Source organism: Choloepus didactylus, chromosome 7 (genome assembly GCF_015220235.1).
Source record: "Choloepus didactylus isolate mChoDid1 chromosome 7, mChoDid1.pri, whole genome shotgun sequence".
Taxonomy (NCBI): Eukaryota; Metazoa; Chordata; class Mammalia; order Pilosa; family Megalonychidae; genus Choloepus; species Choloepus didactylus.
In genome coordinates, this window is record NC_051313.1 from 99,950,312 (window position 1) to 99,969,545 (window position 19,234).

Sequence of the window (19,234 nt, forward strand, 5' to 3'; positions counted from 1 at the left end):
CATTTAGCAAACCTTAGTTGAATTAATGAATATCTGTAGCCAACAATATTCCCAAAAGATATACAACCAAAGTCTGTAGCTCCTGTCAGAAATACACAACACCATCTATTAAGTAGTGTTGCACTCTGCCCTTTACAAAAAAAAAAATAAATAAATTTAATATGATCCTGTTTCCAGATCTAATTATCAATTTACAGGAAACACAAAGGACAGAGACATGGGGATGCACTCAGCAAACTCCAAATGGTGGGAATATCTAAGGATAAGTGACTGAATTTCTTTAAAAATAGCAAAACATAAAGAAGAAACTTACAGATAAAAAGAGACTTAAGAGATTTATCAACCAGCTACCAATGTATTGACCTTAACTGGACCCTAATTCAGACAAACTTTTAAATAAATTTATTATAAAATGACAAATTTACAGGAAACACAAGGGTCAGAGAACATGTTCAGCAACACTACGAATGGATATTGATAAAAATAAGGAATTATTGTTAATTATTTTAAGTGTGACAGTAGCATTGTGGTCATATTTTTGTCCTTATGCTGTAGAAATACCTATGGGAAATATTTACAGATAAAGCGATATGACGCCCTGGTTTTGCTTCAAAATAATCTAATGGATGCATGGGGGTGTTCCTGAAACAAAACCAGCCATAAATTGAAAACTGCTGAAGTGGGTGATGGGTACAACAGGATCATTACACTGCTCTATTTCTAGGCATGTTCAAACTTCCCAAAATTAAAAATTAAAAAAGCTTTAAAAGTCCAAAAAATATTTAAAATATAAAACAAAAGCTCTATAAGGTCATTGTTGAAAATTTGGAAAGCACAGAAAAGTATTGAAAGTAATTTTACAAAACCCCCATAATGCCGGCCCATTAGGATTCCCTGTTAGACACTGCAGAAGAATGAATCTGTGACGTTTGCAAATCAAATGTTTCAGTGCAGAATGAGCTTCCACTTAAATACCTGGTTTGAACCTTTAAGGCTTTCATGAAGGGCCCTCACTTAACTGGGACTTCTTTCCTTCTCGGCCTACCCCTGTGTCAGATACACTAATACAATAATTAGGTGTCTGTTCTAATGACTTGGAATTTACCCTCTTCTGGAGAATATGTCAACTGAATAACATATTGAGAGGGGTACAGAGAACTTCACAATAGTCACTGACATTTAAGGTTTGGAAAGTCACATGCAGTGATGGGACAGCTCTGTCACGCATACACCCTGAAAGTGGCATATTTTTCCACAGTTAAATCCTGTCATAATGAGCTCACAAATGCAGCCCATTTTCCTTACTGTGGCGAGCGTCCTTCTGGCTTCTGCCTCTGCATCAAACAGCTGTGACTCGTGTCACTGGGACTGTTAAGACAATCTCCCCATTCTAACAAGATTTTACTCTAGAGTAAAATATTTTTTCCCAGTATGGCTTTAGATTTTATTTTTTTTAATGTCTGTAATCAGGTTTCATTGAAGGGTGGATTTTTTTTTTTTCCACATTGAGAAGTGATTTATATTAGGCATTTAAAGAAAAACATGGATGCTTTTAATTTTTTTAAATTTTATTTCTTAAAGCAAGTGAAATCCAACAACTTGGAGTAGATTTACAGTTAGTTCTTCCACCCTTTCTCTTGCCCTGGAGCCTGGAGGGACTTGAGTGTCCTTGGAGGAATGGCAGAGGGAAATGCTAGGGACCAATTGCTGATTTTATCATTCAAACACAGAATTTGTTACACCACTTTATCGGTCACAGGAAAAGCAATTATATTGTGGTTCAATTTTCCACTCTATGGCTGTACTGGGGATCAAAGTCAGTTTTTATGATGGGAAAAATGTTTTGCTATTTCATTTGTTACTTAAAATAAAGAATCATTAGTACATGCTTTCCGAGGCTTTCTTACCCACCTCCCTCCCCAATTCTTCATAAGATACAGTGGATTATTTTGGTTTTCTCCCTCCCTTTGATTAAATAATCAGTTTTCTTCCATCCTGTAAAGCGTATTTCACTGCAGAAATGAAATTGGCATGGTTAACAGCAACATAGCATTAGAACTCTAATCACTGTCACAGAGGGCAAAACCTGCCCTACGCTATTATTATTTTCTAGACTGATTCTTTTTTCAAAAGAAGCTGGTAATGTATGGGTTTCTGTGTGCAGATGTGTACTGTGTGTTGTGTGCACATGGTTACTCTTATCCATCTTCCATGTGAAATAATTGGCACACATTTCAGTTGTATTTTTAACTACATATATATATATATATGTATACACACACACACACACTCACACACACACACACACACACACACACACACATAGTGCTCCAGAAAAAAGAAACAGTTAAGTGGGATGGTGTATGGAGGAAGATTAGTACAGAATTATAAACAAAAATCATACATTTTAATGCAAGAAATAAAAGTAGGCTGTTTTCTCTTCATTCCCATTATAATTTAGTTCCCTAATTGTCTATCTTCTTTTTATTGAAAAAAAATAAAGTAAAATTTAAAATATCAAAACCAAGAACAAGTTATTATTATTCTATAAAGTGATTACCAGTCCTTTTTGTTTAAAGGTTACTATTTTTATACCCAGAAATCCAGTCTGTGATAGGGTTCTCAGACAATTATGCTGTAGGGCTACACAATGTAATAGGACTGAATAGCTAAGTGAAAAACAATACTTTTTATTGCACACATTCATATTTGTTGAAGAAACAGAGACAAGTGACAGATATTTTTCTCTTTCAAAGGTATCAGTTCACCCTCACATTTCTAGTTGGTTTTAGCTTTTACAATTTGATTGTGATCATCTTCATTTTTTCTGGTCTCCTGCTAATTGCCTCCAGGCTCAAAAGAGTCTTACAACATAACCCGGAATCCAGGAGCAGAGAATTCTGGAATCTGCTGTAGGTGAATAATTCTGGCAGTAGATGAATGATGGTCTGTCTACCACGGGACACTTTTGTCCTCACAGTGGCGCTTAGGGCGACGGCAGGAGAGATGAGTGTGAGACCCCGTAAAGGTTTGTGTGAGGAGCCAGCAAGCGCACCCTGCAGGGGAGCAGTGCAACAAGCTGGCTAGGGTCTGCCGCCCCTACTCCATTGCTGCCCACCCTTGGTACGTGCATCCAAGTCTTCCATGCGGATTAGGGTGACTGCTAACTCTGAGGGTAGGATGGCATCCCTCTCTGCAGTTTCCCTAAAGTCTTTCCCTCTTGTAAGTTTAAACTGTTTTACTTGTGTGTGTGTGTATATTTGAGGTTGATGACTTGGGGCAAGGAACTGGGCCACAAAAAAGATATTTCTGTCAATTACAGCTACTGTTTATTGAGAATTCATTATGTGCTAAGTCCTTCTTACAGATTATATGTTATATCCTTAAGACAATCCTGTAAAGTACAAATTATTATCCTCATTTTTTAAGATGAGACATTTAGGCCCTACAATCTCTGCTCTTTAAGCTGTTCTCCACAGAGCCCCTGTAACACTTTCTTTTATATCGTAAAGAGTGTATAGATAACAATATCAACTATTTTGAATATAACAATAGTCTTCTAATCTTAACCACCATCTGACCAAAGCTTTAAGTTTATTTTTCTGTCCTTTACATACCCGAAATGCTCTTAATCACAAGTATTCTTTAACCAGAACTTTCTCTTATTTTGGCAAAACAGACCGATGTGAATCTAATTTTTACATACATATCTCACTTAGATACCTGAGAAGAGTAGCACCTTTCTTTATAAATGAATTGAAAGTTGGCACTTAGTTTGCTATTATTTTGGCCTGGGCTAGACTGAAAATGTACAGTTTTATTATATCCCACATAACACAACTTTTTCAATTCGGTGACTGGCTTAATGACTAAGTCTTGTTCATTAAAATATTATTTTGATTTATATGCTTAGTTGTCAAAGTAAATAGACCAATTGTTTTGCTTTCCTATTATTTTTAATGAACTTAATGCTGAGTCCTATTCATCTTATGATAATCCAGCCAATCAATTAATAATTTATCTACAAATGATCAGCTCAAGCCAGAGGCAAAACAACCTGATTTCGGTCAGCACATGAAAAAAAAGTAATTGGAGTGGGAATAGGTGTTTTAAATATCTAGCTTTTAAAAACAGGATTATCTAAATGGAGTATGGAGAACATAATCCTAAGTACTGCATTGTGCTCCCAATGGGTTGTTTCTACATATAGATTAGTTGGTTGCCATGACACCAAAATCTTAATTTAATGTGATATGGGATTGTAAATGAGAGTAGTTCTCTCTACTATGATGTGTTTTAAATGACATTTTTAAACTTTCTTTTAATTGTGAACCAAATTTGTAAATGGTCTATTTAAGATGTTCCTTCCTTCCCTCCTTTTTATGATTTTACATTAATTCCAGGGTATAAAATCTCCAGTTCTAATAAAAGCACAAATCTGAATACTTAAAACAATTTCATTACATTCCCCCCTTAAGAAAATAGAATCTGCAAATATCCAAATTTAGGAAATGGATTGAGGTGAGGTGGGGTGGCAATTCTGTATGCGTTTTTGGAATTTTTCACTTTACCTACAGGATAATGGAATCTTTTAATTCCAAATTATCCTTGCTTATTTATTTTGGCATGTAGCCCATTTGCATTTTTATTATTGGTTTACCTGTTTTCATCCCTTATTATGCAATGCCCTTCTGAAGGACAGGATCCCTGACTTTTATATATCTATTTTTAACTCCAGTGCTTAACACATATAAGGCACTCAAAAATTGTTGTAGTAGCCAAATAACTAATAAATTAAATCTAATGGGAAAATAACTTTTCAAAACTATGTGTATCTATAGATGTATATCCTGTGCTGTTTCTTCTTTTTTCCTTAATTCCTACACCTCAGATACATTAAGATCTGTTTATGAATGACTTATAAAGTTTTTCTCCAAAAAGTTTTTAGTTATTATAGAAAATATATAGTGTAATTTTTATAAGGCAATACTGAGGGGCTAGATTTTTCACCTCTGAGAAAATTACCATAGAATTACAGAAAGAATGAAACAAACAAAACACTTTGTTCTCCAATTTTAAGAGCAAATATTTTTCTGTGTCCCTTTTCCTTTGCCAGCACAAATAAGTAAAGATAGATAGATAGATAGATAGATAGATAGATGATAGACAGACAGACAGACAGAGGCTTACTTACTACCTCTGATGATTTAGCAGTCCTATAATAATAACAAACAGCTATTTACAAACATTGGATTTCAAAGAGCATCATCTGTAAATAAGGCTGCCATTTCAAGCTTAAAAGCATAGCTGATGAGAGACATGATGATTGCTTAAAATATCCTAAGGGTATGAAAACTAAAGTGGAGAAAGAATTATTTAGGCATAACTAAAGCATAACTAAAGGGAGATATAACTGGATGGAGAAATACGATTACGTTAAAAACAAAAAGAATAATTTCAGGGAAAGAATAAGCATATAAAACACTCCTCAAACTTTCTTAACAGTCTACTGGGCTGTGGAATTTGTCCTAATGGAAAGTGGTAGGAAAAAGCCATTTAAGCTTAAAGCCAGACCACAGATTACCAAGGACAAACAGAAATGAGGACAACCTCACACAGGCAAGAGGTGTGTAAAAGTGGTGAAATAAAATGTCTCCTCTTTTTAAGTCTCTCGATTTCAAGAAATGAAGTCCTAGTATTTCTCCTAATTTGATTTCACAATTAAACATGCTAAACAGAATTCATATGAATAATTTCTAAGAGACCTTCAAACAAAATCTTACTTCTTACTAAATAAGTAAATTCATGTTCTTTAGATTTTTCCCCCAAATCTGTTTCCCCTTCTATACAAACCTACTTAGAGTAGCAGAAAAATACAAATCTATTGCTTTTCCTCCCCAACTTTTCCTTGAAAGCACCAAGACTCTTCATTCTGACAAATTTAAATGAGTTGAAGCCATCTCCCACGTAGGAACTGGCAGCACTGGCTCAAGATCAGGGATAAATTTTCCAGTAAACCTGCACCTAGGGTCAGGATGTGAAACCTCCCTGATTTTCCCCTCCCTTTATCTTTTTCTTCAGTTGCAGAATGGACAAGCAAGAATTCTCTTTTTTCCTCTGAATTTCCAAAAGACAATGACTTCAGATAGCAACCAAGGAGATAATTCAAGGTACAGAAATTGCTGAATATAAGGTAAGTCAGTTACTCAGGACTGACTCCTTGATTTTAATTTGTGAAGAAGGGCCTAGTGAGGGTGGCCCACAAAATTGCAATGTTCATACCGGGGCCACCTTCCTCCTGGGGCTTATTCCTCTCCCTGGTTTGGATGATGATGACATGTTTGCATGTAACCCACCCCAAACCCCTTTTGCCACTTTTTATTCCACTGCCATTTGGATTGTTGCTGCTCTTAAACTTCTTTCTGGATTCATTACATATTTACCTTTGCTTTGTTCCTTGCTGAATAATAATGGCATTCAAATGCAGTAAATAATTAAAAATACATCTTGTGTGCTGTGTCTTGGAGCAAAATCAGCTTATTTCTTTAGACTGATCTGAACAAATCAATGAATTTAAGATGTTTGACCAAATCAATTTGTGTTCAATTGAAGCTGTATTACTCATGGTGTGTGCAGATCCAAACCCTAAGTTCTTTGGGGTGGCTTCTCAGGCATTTAAATTTTTTCTCAAAATCATGGCCTTGAAGTTAAGCCAAAATTTAAAATTTTCAGAATAAGACCTGCCTGTTCAACTTATTAACTATCTGACATTGGGCAAGTTATTTAAGCTCACTAAACCCCTGTTTTCACATCCACAGGTGTGTGTGTGTTTTAAGTGTGTGTTCAGATGGGGAAGGGAAGCTAGTAACATATATTTCCAAGGAACTTTGTGAGTGCTGGATGAACTGTGTGGTTGGACACAGTATTTTCTCAAGAAATCATGTTGTGTTGTACGTATATTAAGTGGAATTTGTCAACTTACTATATTAAAATATGATCTGGGGACCCCTAGGTGTCCCAAAGACATTTTGAGAGTGTTGGAGAAGCCAAAACTATTTTTACAATCTAATAATACTAAGTTGTTATTTCTTTATTATTTAAATCTCATTCTCTCACAGGTGTTCAGTTTAGTGTTCCAGAAACTACATGATGTTGTACAACAGATTGAATTCAGAAGCAGATATGAAAGAGATTCACAAAACTGTGAAACAATGCCACTCTTCTCACAACTTAATTTTTTAAAATATAATTATTTTCATTAGAAATATATTATTCATATTAATACATAAATGGATGTGTAACTTTTAAGAGTCTATAGGGATCCTGAGACCAAAAAGTTTGAGAACTGCTGTGCCATACTGTGTTAGTTCCCTTTAGACAGATGTAACCTAAGATGAACCTGTGTTTAGTGGTTGGGATAATGCAGCTCTGCATTTCTCAGGAGGTGAAGCCACAGCCTAGAATTAGGAAATATAAGATCACATTATTAGATGCTGTTGTTAGTTGTTAAAAAAAACATAGGTAAGGGATATGTGGCATGATTATATCTATGATTTACAACACTGTGCTGTTGGTGAATTCTTAGTGGGTTTATCATCTTCCTTAAATTCATCATCAGTTTACTGAGCACATACAGTTGTCAGACATAGTACTAAACTCTTATTTATTCTCCAGAACCCTGTGAGATGACTGTCATTGTCTTTATTTACCCTTGGTGTACACAGCTTACTGGGGAGGCAGTAGAAAATAATGGGGAAGGCACAGACTCTGAGGACTGACCACTTGGATAAAAATCCCTGTTCTGGCACTCACTAGCTATGTGAATATGGAATATGTGAATAAAGGTACTTAACTTTTCTGTGCTTAATTCTCCTCATCCATAAAATGGGCATAACAATTGCCCCTACATCCTAGGATTGTTAGAAAGATTAAGTAAGTCAAAATATGCAAAGTGCTTAGAAAAATGCCTGCCATATATTAATCACCACATACGTGTCTGCTGTTGTTATAGCTACTGTCAATCCAATAATATTCTTACTTATAAAGTTAATGCTGGTATTTAGCATGCTCATAAATACTGTAGTAGTATAAGCCAATCAGAACATGTTAATATTGAATGGGTAATGAGAGTCATTATGGGCTCAAATGCTGTGTGGCCCAACCATCTCTCCCTCATTCCAGAGCTATACATTTCATTCTTTGTTCAGGCAAATCTGCTCAGAATGCCTGTCTTTGATATGGAGGGGGCCAAATAACAGGCTGAATTTATTCCAAGAATCTTTTAGATTGCCAATTATGCACCAAGAATAGTGCCAGGCTTTAAGGATGAGGAAAAAAATGAACTAGCCCCAAAGAGAGACATGTAAAGAAACACATACTATAAAATATAGAAGACTAGAAGCATTAAAATTGAACAGTCTAGTCTACCTGAAAGAGGGAGCAGAAGACGTGACTTCTTAGCAGAGGCTCCAGTTGCGTCTTGGCAGATGAGTGAGCACTGCACAGGGCCTGGAAGCTGCTGTTCTCGTGTGAGGGAGAAGTGTGACAATGGCAGGGGGCATTGAACCATAGGCTGTCCTTTTAAGGCAGCCCTCGGTGATCCCCAGAGCTGGAGCTTAGGGTTAGAGAGGTAAGAATAGGATGGTTTTGTTCACCAAGCTAAAGCGTTTGGTTTTGCTCCAAAGATGAAGAATCACTCATATTTTGGGCTTTTGAATGACATGATCAGATCTAGGCTTTAGAAATATTTTGGATATAGCATGGAAGATCTAGGCTTTAGAAATATTTTGGATATAGCATGGAAGACTGGAACGGATGCAAGGGGGTAAATTAGGAGATTAATAAATAAAATATTTCAAGTGAGAAATTATGAGGTCTGAACACACGAATAGTAGTGTAAATAGGGAGGATGGAGCATTTATGAGAAACGTGCAGCATGTGTGTGTGCGTGTGTTGTACGTTTATGTTGTAGTAGGAAACAGTTTTGGAGACGGAAACTACCTAACACATCATCTAGTCCTCTCCTTCCACCACAAACTTTATAGACTGAAAATCTGAAGTGAAATGTCTTGCAAAAGCCTGAGATAGAAAAATTTAATGAGAGGAAGAAAGACACTTAATCACTTGCTCTGGTTTCCAATTCTACCTCTGTCCCTTACCTGTTTGAGATTCAGCTCCCTGTTTTCTGAAATGTAAACGAAACTACCTGTCCAGACTGCCTCACAGAGTTGTTGAAGGAATCTCTTTAATGAGATAATGTATTTGTAAGTGCATGGTAAACTGTAAAACACTCTACCATATAAAGTGACATTTATTTCTAGGGCCTTTAATGTATTTTCCATTCTTTTCATTGTGACAATAGGAAATGTCGCTAGTGATGCCCAGAAAGAGGTGAACTCCACATATTCTAATGGATCAGTATGTCACTTTTCCAGATGGATGCAGCAGAACTAGTTTTTAGGACCTGAGAAATACCAATCCAGAATGGGCTGCCATGTTCAAGTATGTTTGTGCTTCCCACTCCATGATTGAATTTTTGAGATTATGTCTCACTCTGAAATGCCCCTGGGTCAAGGGTGAAGAGTAATAATCTAGTCTTAGAGAAAAATGTGTGAAACATCCCAGAATATTGAGTTCCCCAATACAAAGCTTGCTAACAAATACCTAGAAGTATTTACGTATGTCACACAGAGAAGTTTACATCAAAGGTAGAAATTGGTTCTAGTCCAGGAGAAGATCAATAGTCAGGAACTTTTTATATTACTTTATATTTTAGATACTTTTGCTGCTTCTCTCTTCTCTCCATCTCTCTCTCTCCCTCTCCTTCATGTGTGATATACTAATAAAAATACTGGGACAGGGAGTAGCATTATATGATTATATCTATAGATGCTGAAAAAGCTTTCAGCAAAATTTGTCAGTCATTCTTAATGTAAAACACAAAGAAAAAAATTTATATATTTATACACACACACACACACACACACACACACATACACACATACCCTCACACTTCAGTGTGAAAGCCAGCATCTTACTTAACAGGGAAACATACTTACCGGATTTCTCCCCCATATGTTAATAGTTTCAGCAATTAGCGGCAAACTTTTTCATAATTAAATAGAAAGCATTAGTCATATATGAAGACTTAAAGAAAAAAAATTGAAAATCTTCCTTTAATGTGAAAGGTATCTGATTTAGAGGTTTCAAAAACTACTACATTTTTACTGCTACTACATTAAACTATCTTTAAAAGTTAGCATAGTATAGATATTCTTTAGCTCTTTTTTTTTTTCGTATATTTCACATAACCATATACCTTGGAATTCCTCCATATCAATTCACAGAAATCTTAATTCCTTTTTTACACCTACATAGTACTCCACTGTGTAATTGCATGTTCCTTCATTATACTGATTTTATTCTTTTATTACAAATAGTATATGAACCATCTCACCATTTACAAGTTTGCATTGTGAGCAGAATAGATTGTATTTAAATACAAAAGAGAACCTTGCTAACAATCAACAGTTCTGAGGAAATGGGTTCCTATAAGGTCACTAAAGTGAATTAGAAGTCCAACTTTGCCACTTGCCAGTTGTGTGACCATGTGCATGTTACTTAACTTCTCTGGGTCTCGGTTTTTCATCTGTAAAACAAATTTTTGTAATGACTTACATCATAGAGTGGCTGTGAGGATTAAATGAAATAATGCATGTAAATGCCTGGTACCTATTATTATTGCCTTCATTATCATTGTGCCCTTACGTTAGGCTGTGCCACAGCACTGAGTTCTGTGTATTTGTCACATAGACACAAAAGGACACACTCACTCATGAACACAGGCACAAATATCCAGTCTTCTATTTCAAAGCTTCTTTTCCTTTGTTCCAGCTCACTAACAGTAATGTACTTTGTACATCAAATACTCATTCTGATCTGGGGGACTTTATTCACAAACATTCCTTCCACCTAAAATGTCCTGCTCCCCAATTTTTCAAAGCCTATCTTAAGTCCCTGCACATCCCTTCTGCCTTTACCAGCCTATACTCAGGCACCAGTATCAGCTCAGATCCGGAGCTTTCATAGTCCATTGGTCTAGAGCAGACTTGAGTATATTGACTGTAATGTTCTTCAGCTATTTTCTGTGTTTACATCATGTTACAGCAATAAGCTTTTAAGCTCCCTGAGAGAAGGAGCTATCTTTTATTCCTCTAATGTATCCAGCACAGCACCTAGCAGTGTGTTGTTTATTGTTGATTACCTACAAACACTTATCAAGTTGACTTGATTTGAAAAGTACCTCAATATACACTTTGTAAATATGTTTCAAGCATAAGGGATCAAATACTACATAGTAGTACCATAACAGAGGACTATGGATCTTCTACCACCAAGACTCTATGACAAGCGATTTAGTAAATATATTACACAAATTATGCCATCATATAATTTTGCCTATTAACCTCAAGGGAATGATAATGGTTGTGGAATTTATTTGACAGGTTGTCATATTTCAGTCCGAGTTATAACAGATTCTGACATTCCTAAAATCTTGATTTAATATGCCAGAAATAGACAGTGACTGTCACTAATGGCCTTGCCTGTTCTGAACTAAATTCATTCCCCAGGGTCATAGCATCACATCTCAGCAACGAGATTTCAATACTGGCACTGATACAGGTCAATGAATAAGCTATCATGTACCCAGGCTTTACATAGAAATAATAAATGGATTGGGGTTCTCTCCTCTGGCTATCAGGTTCTTTTTCACCCCCACCTCTCAATGGTTTTCAGGAAAAAAACAAAACAAAACAAAACAAAACAAAACAAAAAACAAGAAAAAAAAGCTACAAAATCCTTGATAAAACAGGCAAGAATAATTTCTTAGTGAAAATTTAATTCTCCTTGGAAGTCAGGCATTAATTGGCATACGATTCAGAACAAAACAACAATAATACAATCATGAGAGGTGAAGTATAATTTGGGTTATATTAACAACAAATAGTCATTTAGAGCATTTCTGCTCAAAATGAAGTTTACTTTATGTATTAAGCAGAATAATGGCTCCCGAAGATGTTCACTTCCTAAATCCTCAAAACCTGTGAAAATGTTACCTTACATGACAAAAGGGACTTTGCAGGTGGGGTAAAGTTAAGGACCTTAAGATGGGAGATTATCGTGGGTTATTCAGAAACCTAACATATCACAAGGGTCCTTAAAAGTGGGAGAGAGAGGCAGAAGAGGAGAATCAGAGAGAGATGTGGCCACAGAAGGATGGTCAGAGAGAGATGCAATGTTGCTGGCTTGGAAGATGGACAAAGGGGGCTCTTAAAAGCTGGAAAAGGCAAGGAAACTGATTCTCAACTATAGCTTCCAGAAAGACACACAGCCATCTTACCTTGATTTTAGCCTGGTGAGACCACGTTGGACTTGTAACACTCTGGCCCACAGATTCTCATGAACTTTAGGATCAAATCCTGGGTTGCAGAATGATTTTAAGCATACACTTTAACCTCCCTACACCTCAGTTTCATCATTTGTAAAATGAAGGATAATAATATCTACATCAGAGTTTTCATGAAGATAAGTGAGAAAATCTATGTACAACCCACCACCTGGGGCACTGAAGGAACTCAATAAATCCTGGATGTTGAATGGATTATTTTTCTTTCATTTAATCATTTGGTCAAACCAATATGCTTGAAGAATAATGATATAACACATTAGTTATTATTATTATTAACACAAACTTCCTATGATTTGGAAAGGCAGTTTGACAATGACTGAAAGCATGGATTTAATCCCAGCCTCTGCCACTCACCTCCTCTGTGAGCTTGGAAAAGTTACTTAACTTTTTTGGAATCTTAGTTACCAGGCTTAAGTCTGTTAAATAAAGGTAAGAACTGTAGTTATCTCATAGTATCATTGTAAGGATAAACTGATATATAAATACAAAACACTTTTTGATGTCTGGATCATAGTAAGTGTTTCATAAATAATAGCTATTTTTACTTTCATTGCTATATTTAATGAATTCCTACCATGAGACAAATACTATTCTAAGTATTTAATTCTTATGACAGCCTCTTTTAGGAATGAAAAAAAAAATGGTTAATGTACCAAAGGTTAAGTGACTTTCCCATGAGTTTGATTTCCATTACGTTTAAGTAAAGATAAAGACAGGCAGCTGACTCTGGCATAGGTGCTCTTTCCACTCAAAACACATTTTCTACTCAAAACACATTTTCTAAACAGATGATTTTCTTTGCAAGGCTTTAAGCACGTGTTCTTAATGTGCTATCTAAGCATAACAAAGACGCATATCCCTGCTATTACTTCAGCAGAACTGGAACCTTGATTTTCACAGAGTTGGTGTAAAGACCAGAATGCAAACATGATCCACCTTGCATGCGTTCCAAGGGACCCACCCTGTTCTGTCCCTGGAGACATCGTCCACAAATGTCAGGCCAGCTTTCTAGCCCTCCCATGAAGAAGCCAAGGGGCATCATGGGCCTTTTCCAGTTCGGCTGGCATTAGAACTGTGTTAGAAAGCAATCCAAGTTCCCTCTGAACTCGTTATTTAACGAAGCTACACTTGCCCCTGCCTTGGGCTTTGTTTTGTCAGGGCCTGTCCCCTGAAACATTTCAAGTAAAACCTCCTCTGCTGCTACCATCCTCATATGAGAGTTTAAAATTCAGTGTTTTCAGCCAGTGAATAATTTAAGTATTTAAGGCAGCATGTGTTTCTGAGTACTCATTTCATTTTGCATTGTTTACTTGAGTGCTTGGTTCTGAAGTCGGTCAAAACAGGTATTAAGATATAAAACTCATCAAAAGGGTAGTCTACGTCATGCCTAAGGATTTCTTAACTTGGAAGCCCATATCATCCCAATGAAAATCCACAACTTCAGGGTATGGATCTCTTAATGGAGGTAAATTGATAGGTAAAAGTTGCACTACCCAATGTTCCCATCTTCCTCTTCTGAGGCCTTCTCTGACAATTCTAAGTGCACAGTGACGGCCTGTGAGTGAGCACTGCCACTCATTCCATACTTAGTTACATAGGTGCTTTTGACACGATTCATTCAATCAATATTTATGAAACATGTACTATACTCCAGATACTGTTTCAGATGCCGAGGGTGCATCAATGATTAAGAAAAAATTCCTACTCCTCTGGAACTTACATTCTAGTGGAAAAGATAGACCACAAATTGATAGTTATATATTCATAAATATCAGGTACTGATAAGGAGAAAAATAAAACTGGGCAAATGGATGAAGATGTACAGGGGGAAAGTGGCATTTTAGCTAGAGTGATCAAGACCCCTAAAGAAGTGCTGTTTGAGCAGAGACCTTTATTTAGTGAAGCCATGTGAATACACAGGTGAAGAGGGTCAATGCAGAGAGGGGTCGTGAGATGCTCATATGTACAGCGTGTTCAAGAAACAGCAAGGAAGCCAGTGTGGATGAAGCCCAGGTATGGGGTGTGAAGACCATAAGGGCAAGTACGACCATTGGATTTTATTCCAGAAGTGAAGGTAACCAATGGAGGGCCAGAGTAGGGAAGGGAGATGATCCAAGATACATTTTTGAAGCATCACTGCTCTGGCTGCCATGTGAAAAAATATGGTGGAGTCCAGGGGCACTGGCAACATTGGAAGCTAGAAGACAGATTAGGAGGTGTTTTAGTGGTTCGGATGAGAATATATGGTTTGGTCTAAGATTGTTTAACACTGTTCTCCAACATTGCTTCAAATCATTTATGTGTTTTTGCCTTATTTCCAAGTAAGATTGTAAGCAAACACTGCAAGGGTGGTAGAAGGGAGCAGAGAAGGAGATGGGGTGGGCGGGGATGAGAGGCAGGGATAGTGCCACTGGGGAGGGAGAGGAGTTGCCTGAGATGATATTGAATACAAATCTGTACTGTGCACAAGACAGCTCAATATAGGTTAGTTGAAATAAATAATGCACAATCATTGAAAGATGGATTAGCATAACCTTGAGTAAAGTCTGGCCACTGCAAGTAAAATTCTTAGTGCATAAAACATCCTTTGGTGGCATTGCAGGAGACTGTCCAGGTTAGGTCAAATGTACAATCCTGGTGTGGCTGGACCTGCATGTACAGGAGAATGCTGGTGCTGTGAGGAATGGGGAGTCCAGAAAGCCAGGACAGGGCCAACCTAGGGAAAATAATACAATCAGAAGTAGAGATGAGAGACCCATACTTACTGAGAAACAGCTTTTATTTATTCCAATATATATATATAGTCATGCATATATATATATATTTGTAAATACTATCATATAACAGCTGCTGATTGTTTTTATTTAAAGTGCTTGATTTTTCTTTCTTATATGTTTTTCCACTTCCCTGCTCCTTCTTCTCCCTTCCTACATACATATCACTCCCAGCTCAGTACCACCAGCCCAGTCAGGTACCCATATTAACTGTGTGGTGGTTTGCTTCTTTTTTATATTTTTCACCAAGCCCTCATGATCTTTTATAAACATATGTGTGTTTGCATACACATACATACATACATATATTGTTTTAGGCCTATTTAGCATAATATTCTGTGCACTTTCTGCACCTTGCTTTTGCTCCTTGGTAATTACTCAGAAAAATTCCTGCAAGACAGCTGGTAAAACTCCAGTTAATTCTTTTTAATGGCTGCATAAAATTGTATGATATGGGGATACCATAATTTAGTTAAATTTATAACCAAGACTATCCAGTCTTGGTTAAAATGTTGCTTCCTTCAAGACATGTAAAGTAGTGTTCTAGAATTTTCTTCTAATATATGTATTAGTTCATTTTTTAGAAATATTTAAAACTTTCAATTCATCTGAATGTTATTTTTGGGTATCCAGATTGGTAGTAATTTGTGCCAATACCATTTATTAAGTAACTTATCTTTTCTCTTTGAACTGATATTACACTTTTCATATACCAAATGTTCTAGTTTGCTAATGCTGCCAGAATGCAAAACACCAGAAATGGATCGGCTTTTATAAAGGGGGTTTATTTGGTTGCACAGTTACAGTCATAAGGCCATAAAGTGTCCAAGGTAATGCATCAACAATCGAGTACCTTCACTGGAGGATGGCCAATGGCGTCTGGAAAACCTTTGTTAGCTGGGAAGACACGTGGCTGGCGTCTGCTCCAGAGTTCTGGTTTCGAAACGGCTTTCTCTTAGGACGTTCCTCCCTAGGCTTCAGCTCCTCAAAAATGCCACTCTTAGTTGCTCTTGGGATGTTTTTCCTCTCTTAGCTTCTCCAGAGCAAAAGTCTGCTTTCAAAGGCCATCTCCAAAATGTCTCTGTAAGCTGAAGCTCCTCTCTCGGTTCCTGTGCGTTCGTCAAAGTGTCCCTCTTGGCTGTAGCTCCTCTTCAAAATGTCACTCTCAGCTGCACTGAGTTCCTTCTGTTTGTCAGCTCATTTATATGGCTCCAGTGATTTAAATTAGACCCACCCTGAATGGGTGGGGCAACACCTCCATGGAAATTATCCAGAGTCATCACCCACAGTTGGGTGGGGCACATCTCCACAGAAACATTCAAAGGATTACAAAATCTAATCAACACCGATATGTCTGCCCACACAAGATTGCATCAAAGTTAATGGTGGACTCAGGCAAGATGGCGGCACAGAGAGGAGTGGAAGCTAAGTAGTCCCCCTGGAACAACTACAAAAAACCAGAAACAACTAGTAAATAATCCAGAATAACTGCAGGGGGACAAAAGAGACCATCCACTCACTATACACCAAACTGAATTGGGAGGAATGCTTGAGAACACAGCATAAAATCTGTAAGTAAAACCTGCGGAACCAAGTCGTGAGACCCCCTCCCCCATATCCCAAGCTGCCAAGCCTCGTGGTGCCAGAGAGAAGCTCTCTCCCAGCAAGCGAATACAGCTCAGCTGAGCTCCAACTGGGGTTTTAAGTAGTGAGTGTGAACTGCTCACTACAGGTATGCATCCCCAAAAAACAGAGGCTTTGGGTGATGACTGACCTGGAAGAGCCGGAGGATCGCCTTGGACTGAAGGGGACTATCTGTTTCTTTTTTGGCTCAGTGGAGAAAGCCCCAGTCATTTTCAGTTTCCAGGGCTGTGACTCTGGGAAGGGTGAGACAGCACAAGCAGAGAGCGAGACCACTGAAATGCTAATGACCTCCACCTGAGGGGTCTGTCTTCTCTAGGAGGAAAGGGGTGGGGCCCTTTCCATTTAGAACCAGACCCCAGAGCCTGGGGGAACACGGCCACACCTCCTCATACCAGTCAAGAATTATAGGCTAACAGGCGTCACCTACTGGGCAGAAAAGCACAGTGACCCGAGGCATCAAAGGATGGAGAAATTTTCTAAGACACACCCGCAGGGAAACCAGATACTGAATATTTCTTCCCTCCGGGACCTGAGCCTGTTCTGGTCTGGGAAAACCTGATTTGGATAACCAAGGAAACCATGCCTAGACAACAGAAAATTACAACCTACACTAAGAAAAACAAAGTTATGGCCCAGTCAAAGGAACAAACATACACTTCAACTGAGATACAGGAATTTAAACAACTAATGCTAAATCAAATCAAAAAGTTTAGAGAAGATATTGCAAAAGAGATAGAGGCTGTAAAGGAAGCACTGGGCATGTACACGGCAGAAATCAAAAGTTCAAAAAAACAACTAGTAGAATCTATGGAAATGAAAGGCACAACACAAGAGATGAAAGACACAATGGAAACATACAATAGCAGATCTCAAGACGCAGAAGAAAACACTCAGGAACTGGAGAACAAAACACCTGAAAGCCTACACGCAAAGGAGCAGATGGAGAAAAGAATGAAAAAATATGAGCAACGTCTCCGGGAACTCAAGGATGAAACAAAGTACAATAACGTACATATCATTGGTGTCCCAGAAGGAGAAGAGAAGGGAAAGTGGGCAGAAGCAATAATAGAGGAAATAATTAATGAAAATTTCCCATCTCTTATGAAACACATAAAATTACAGATCCAAGAAGCGTAGCGTACTCCAAACGGAAGAGATATGAATAGGCCTATGCCAAGACACTTAATAATCAGATTATCAAATGTCAAAGACAAAGAGAGAATCCTGAAAGCAGCAAGAGAAAAGCAATCCATTACCTACAAAGGAAGCTTAATAAGACTATGTGCGGATCTCTCAGCAGAAACCATGGAGGCAAGAAGGAAGTGGTGTGATATACTTAAGATACTGAAAGAGAAAAACCACCAACCAAGAATCCTATATCCAGCAAAGCTGTCCTTCAAATATGAGGGAGAGCTCAAAATATTTTCTGACAAACAGACAATGAGAGGCTTTGTGAACAAGATACCTGCCCTACAGGAAATACTAAAGGGAGCACTACAGGGTGATAGAAGACAGGAGTGCGTGGTTTGGAACACAATTTTGGGAGATGGTAGCACAACAATCTGCTATGTTGGCCCAACTCACATTCATGCCTGGGGCAGTCCCTGTTGGAGTGAGTGACCTGCCAAACTGTGGTAATGGGATCATTACCTGGGCTCCTGTGTGCCCTGCCCGAAGCAGGCGAGGCTGTGCATCCTGCCCTTCCAGAGCAGAGGCCACTGGGTCAGCCTGCTCCACCCCTTCTATATAAACATTCAGCATCAGGACACATGGATCATTTCCAGGAGCCCCACGGACACTTGTCAGGGTCAGAGAAATCTAACCAAGACTTGTAGGGATACTTGCCATGGCAGAGGCTTGGGCTCTGATTCCAGCTCTGCCTCTAATCTGCTGTGGGACCTTAGGTAAGTCACATTGCCTCTCTGGTACTTCAGTTTTCTATGTTATGTATTTAATAAACATTGACAGAGTACTGATTACTTGCCAGAAAATGTTCTAAGAGTTTTATGCACATTAACTCATTTAATTCTCCTGAGTACTTTATGGAGGAGATACTATCTTCCATTTTTCAGATGATAAAATTGAGGCACAGAGAGGTAAACTGACTTGCCCAAGGCTACATGGCTAGTAAGTAGCAGGGCTGGGATTCAAGCCCAGGCAGCATTGCTTCAGAGACAGTGCTTGCAACCACTACGCCTGGCTGCACTGGATAGTGCCTGTGAAGGGCCAGCCTTTGCCTTTTAAGAATCTGAATTTATTGCTCCCGATGGTGCCTCCGTTACTGGGCCTCATACTCATCTTCCTGAAGTTTCCATTTGGCTTCCCTAACTAAGACCTCCCCATCTCG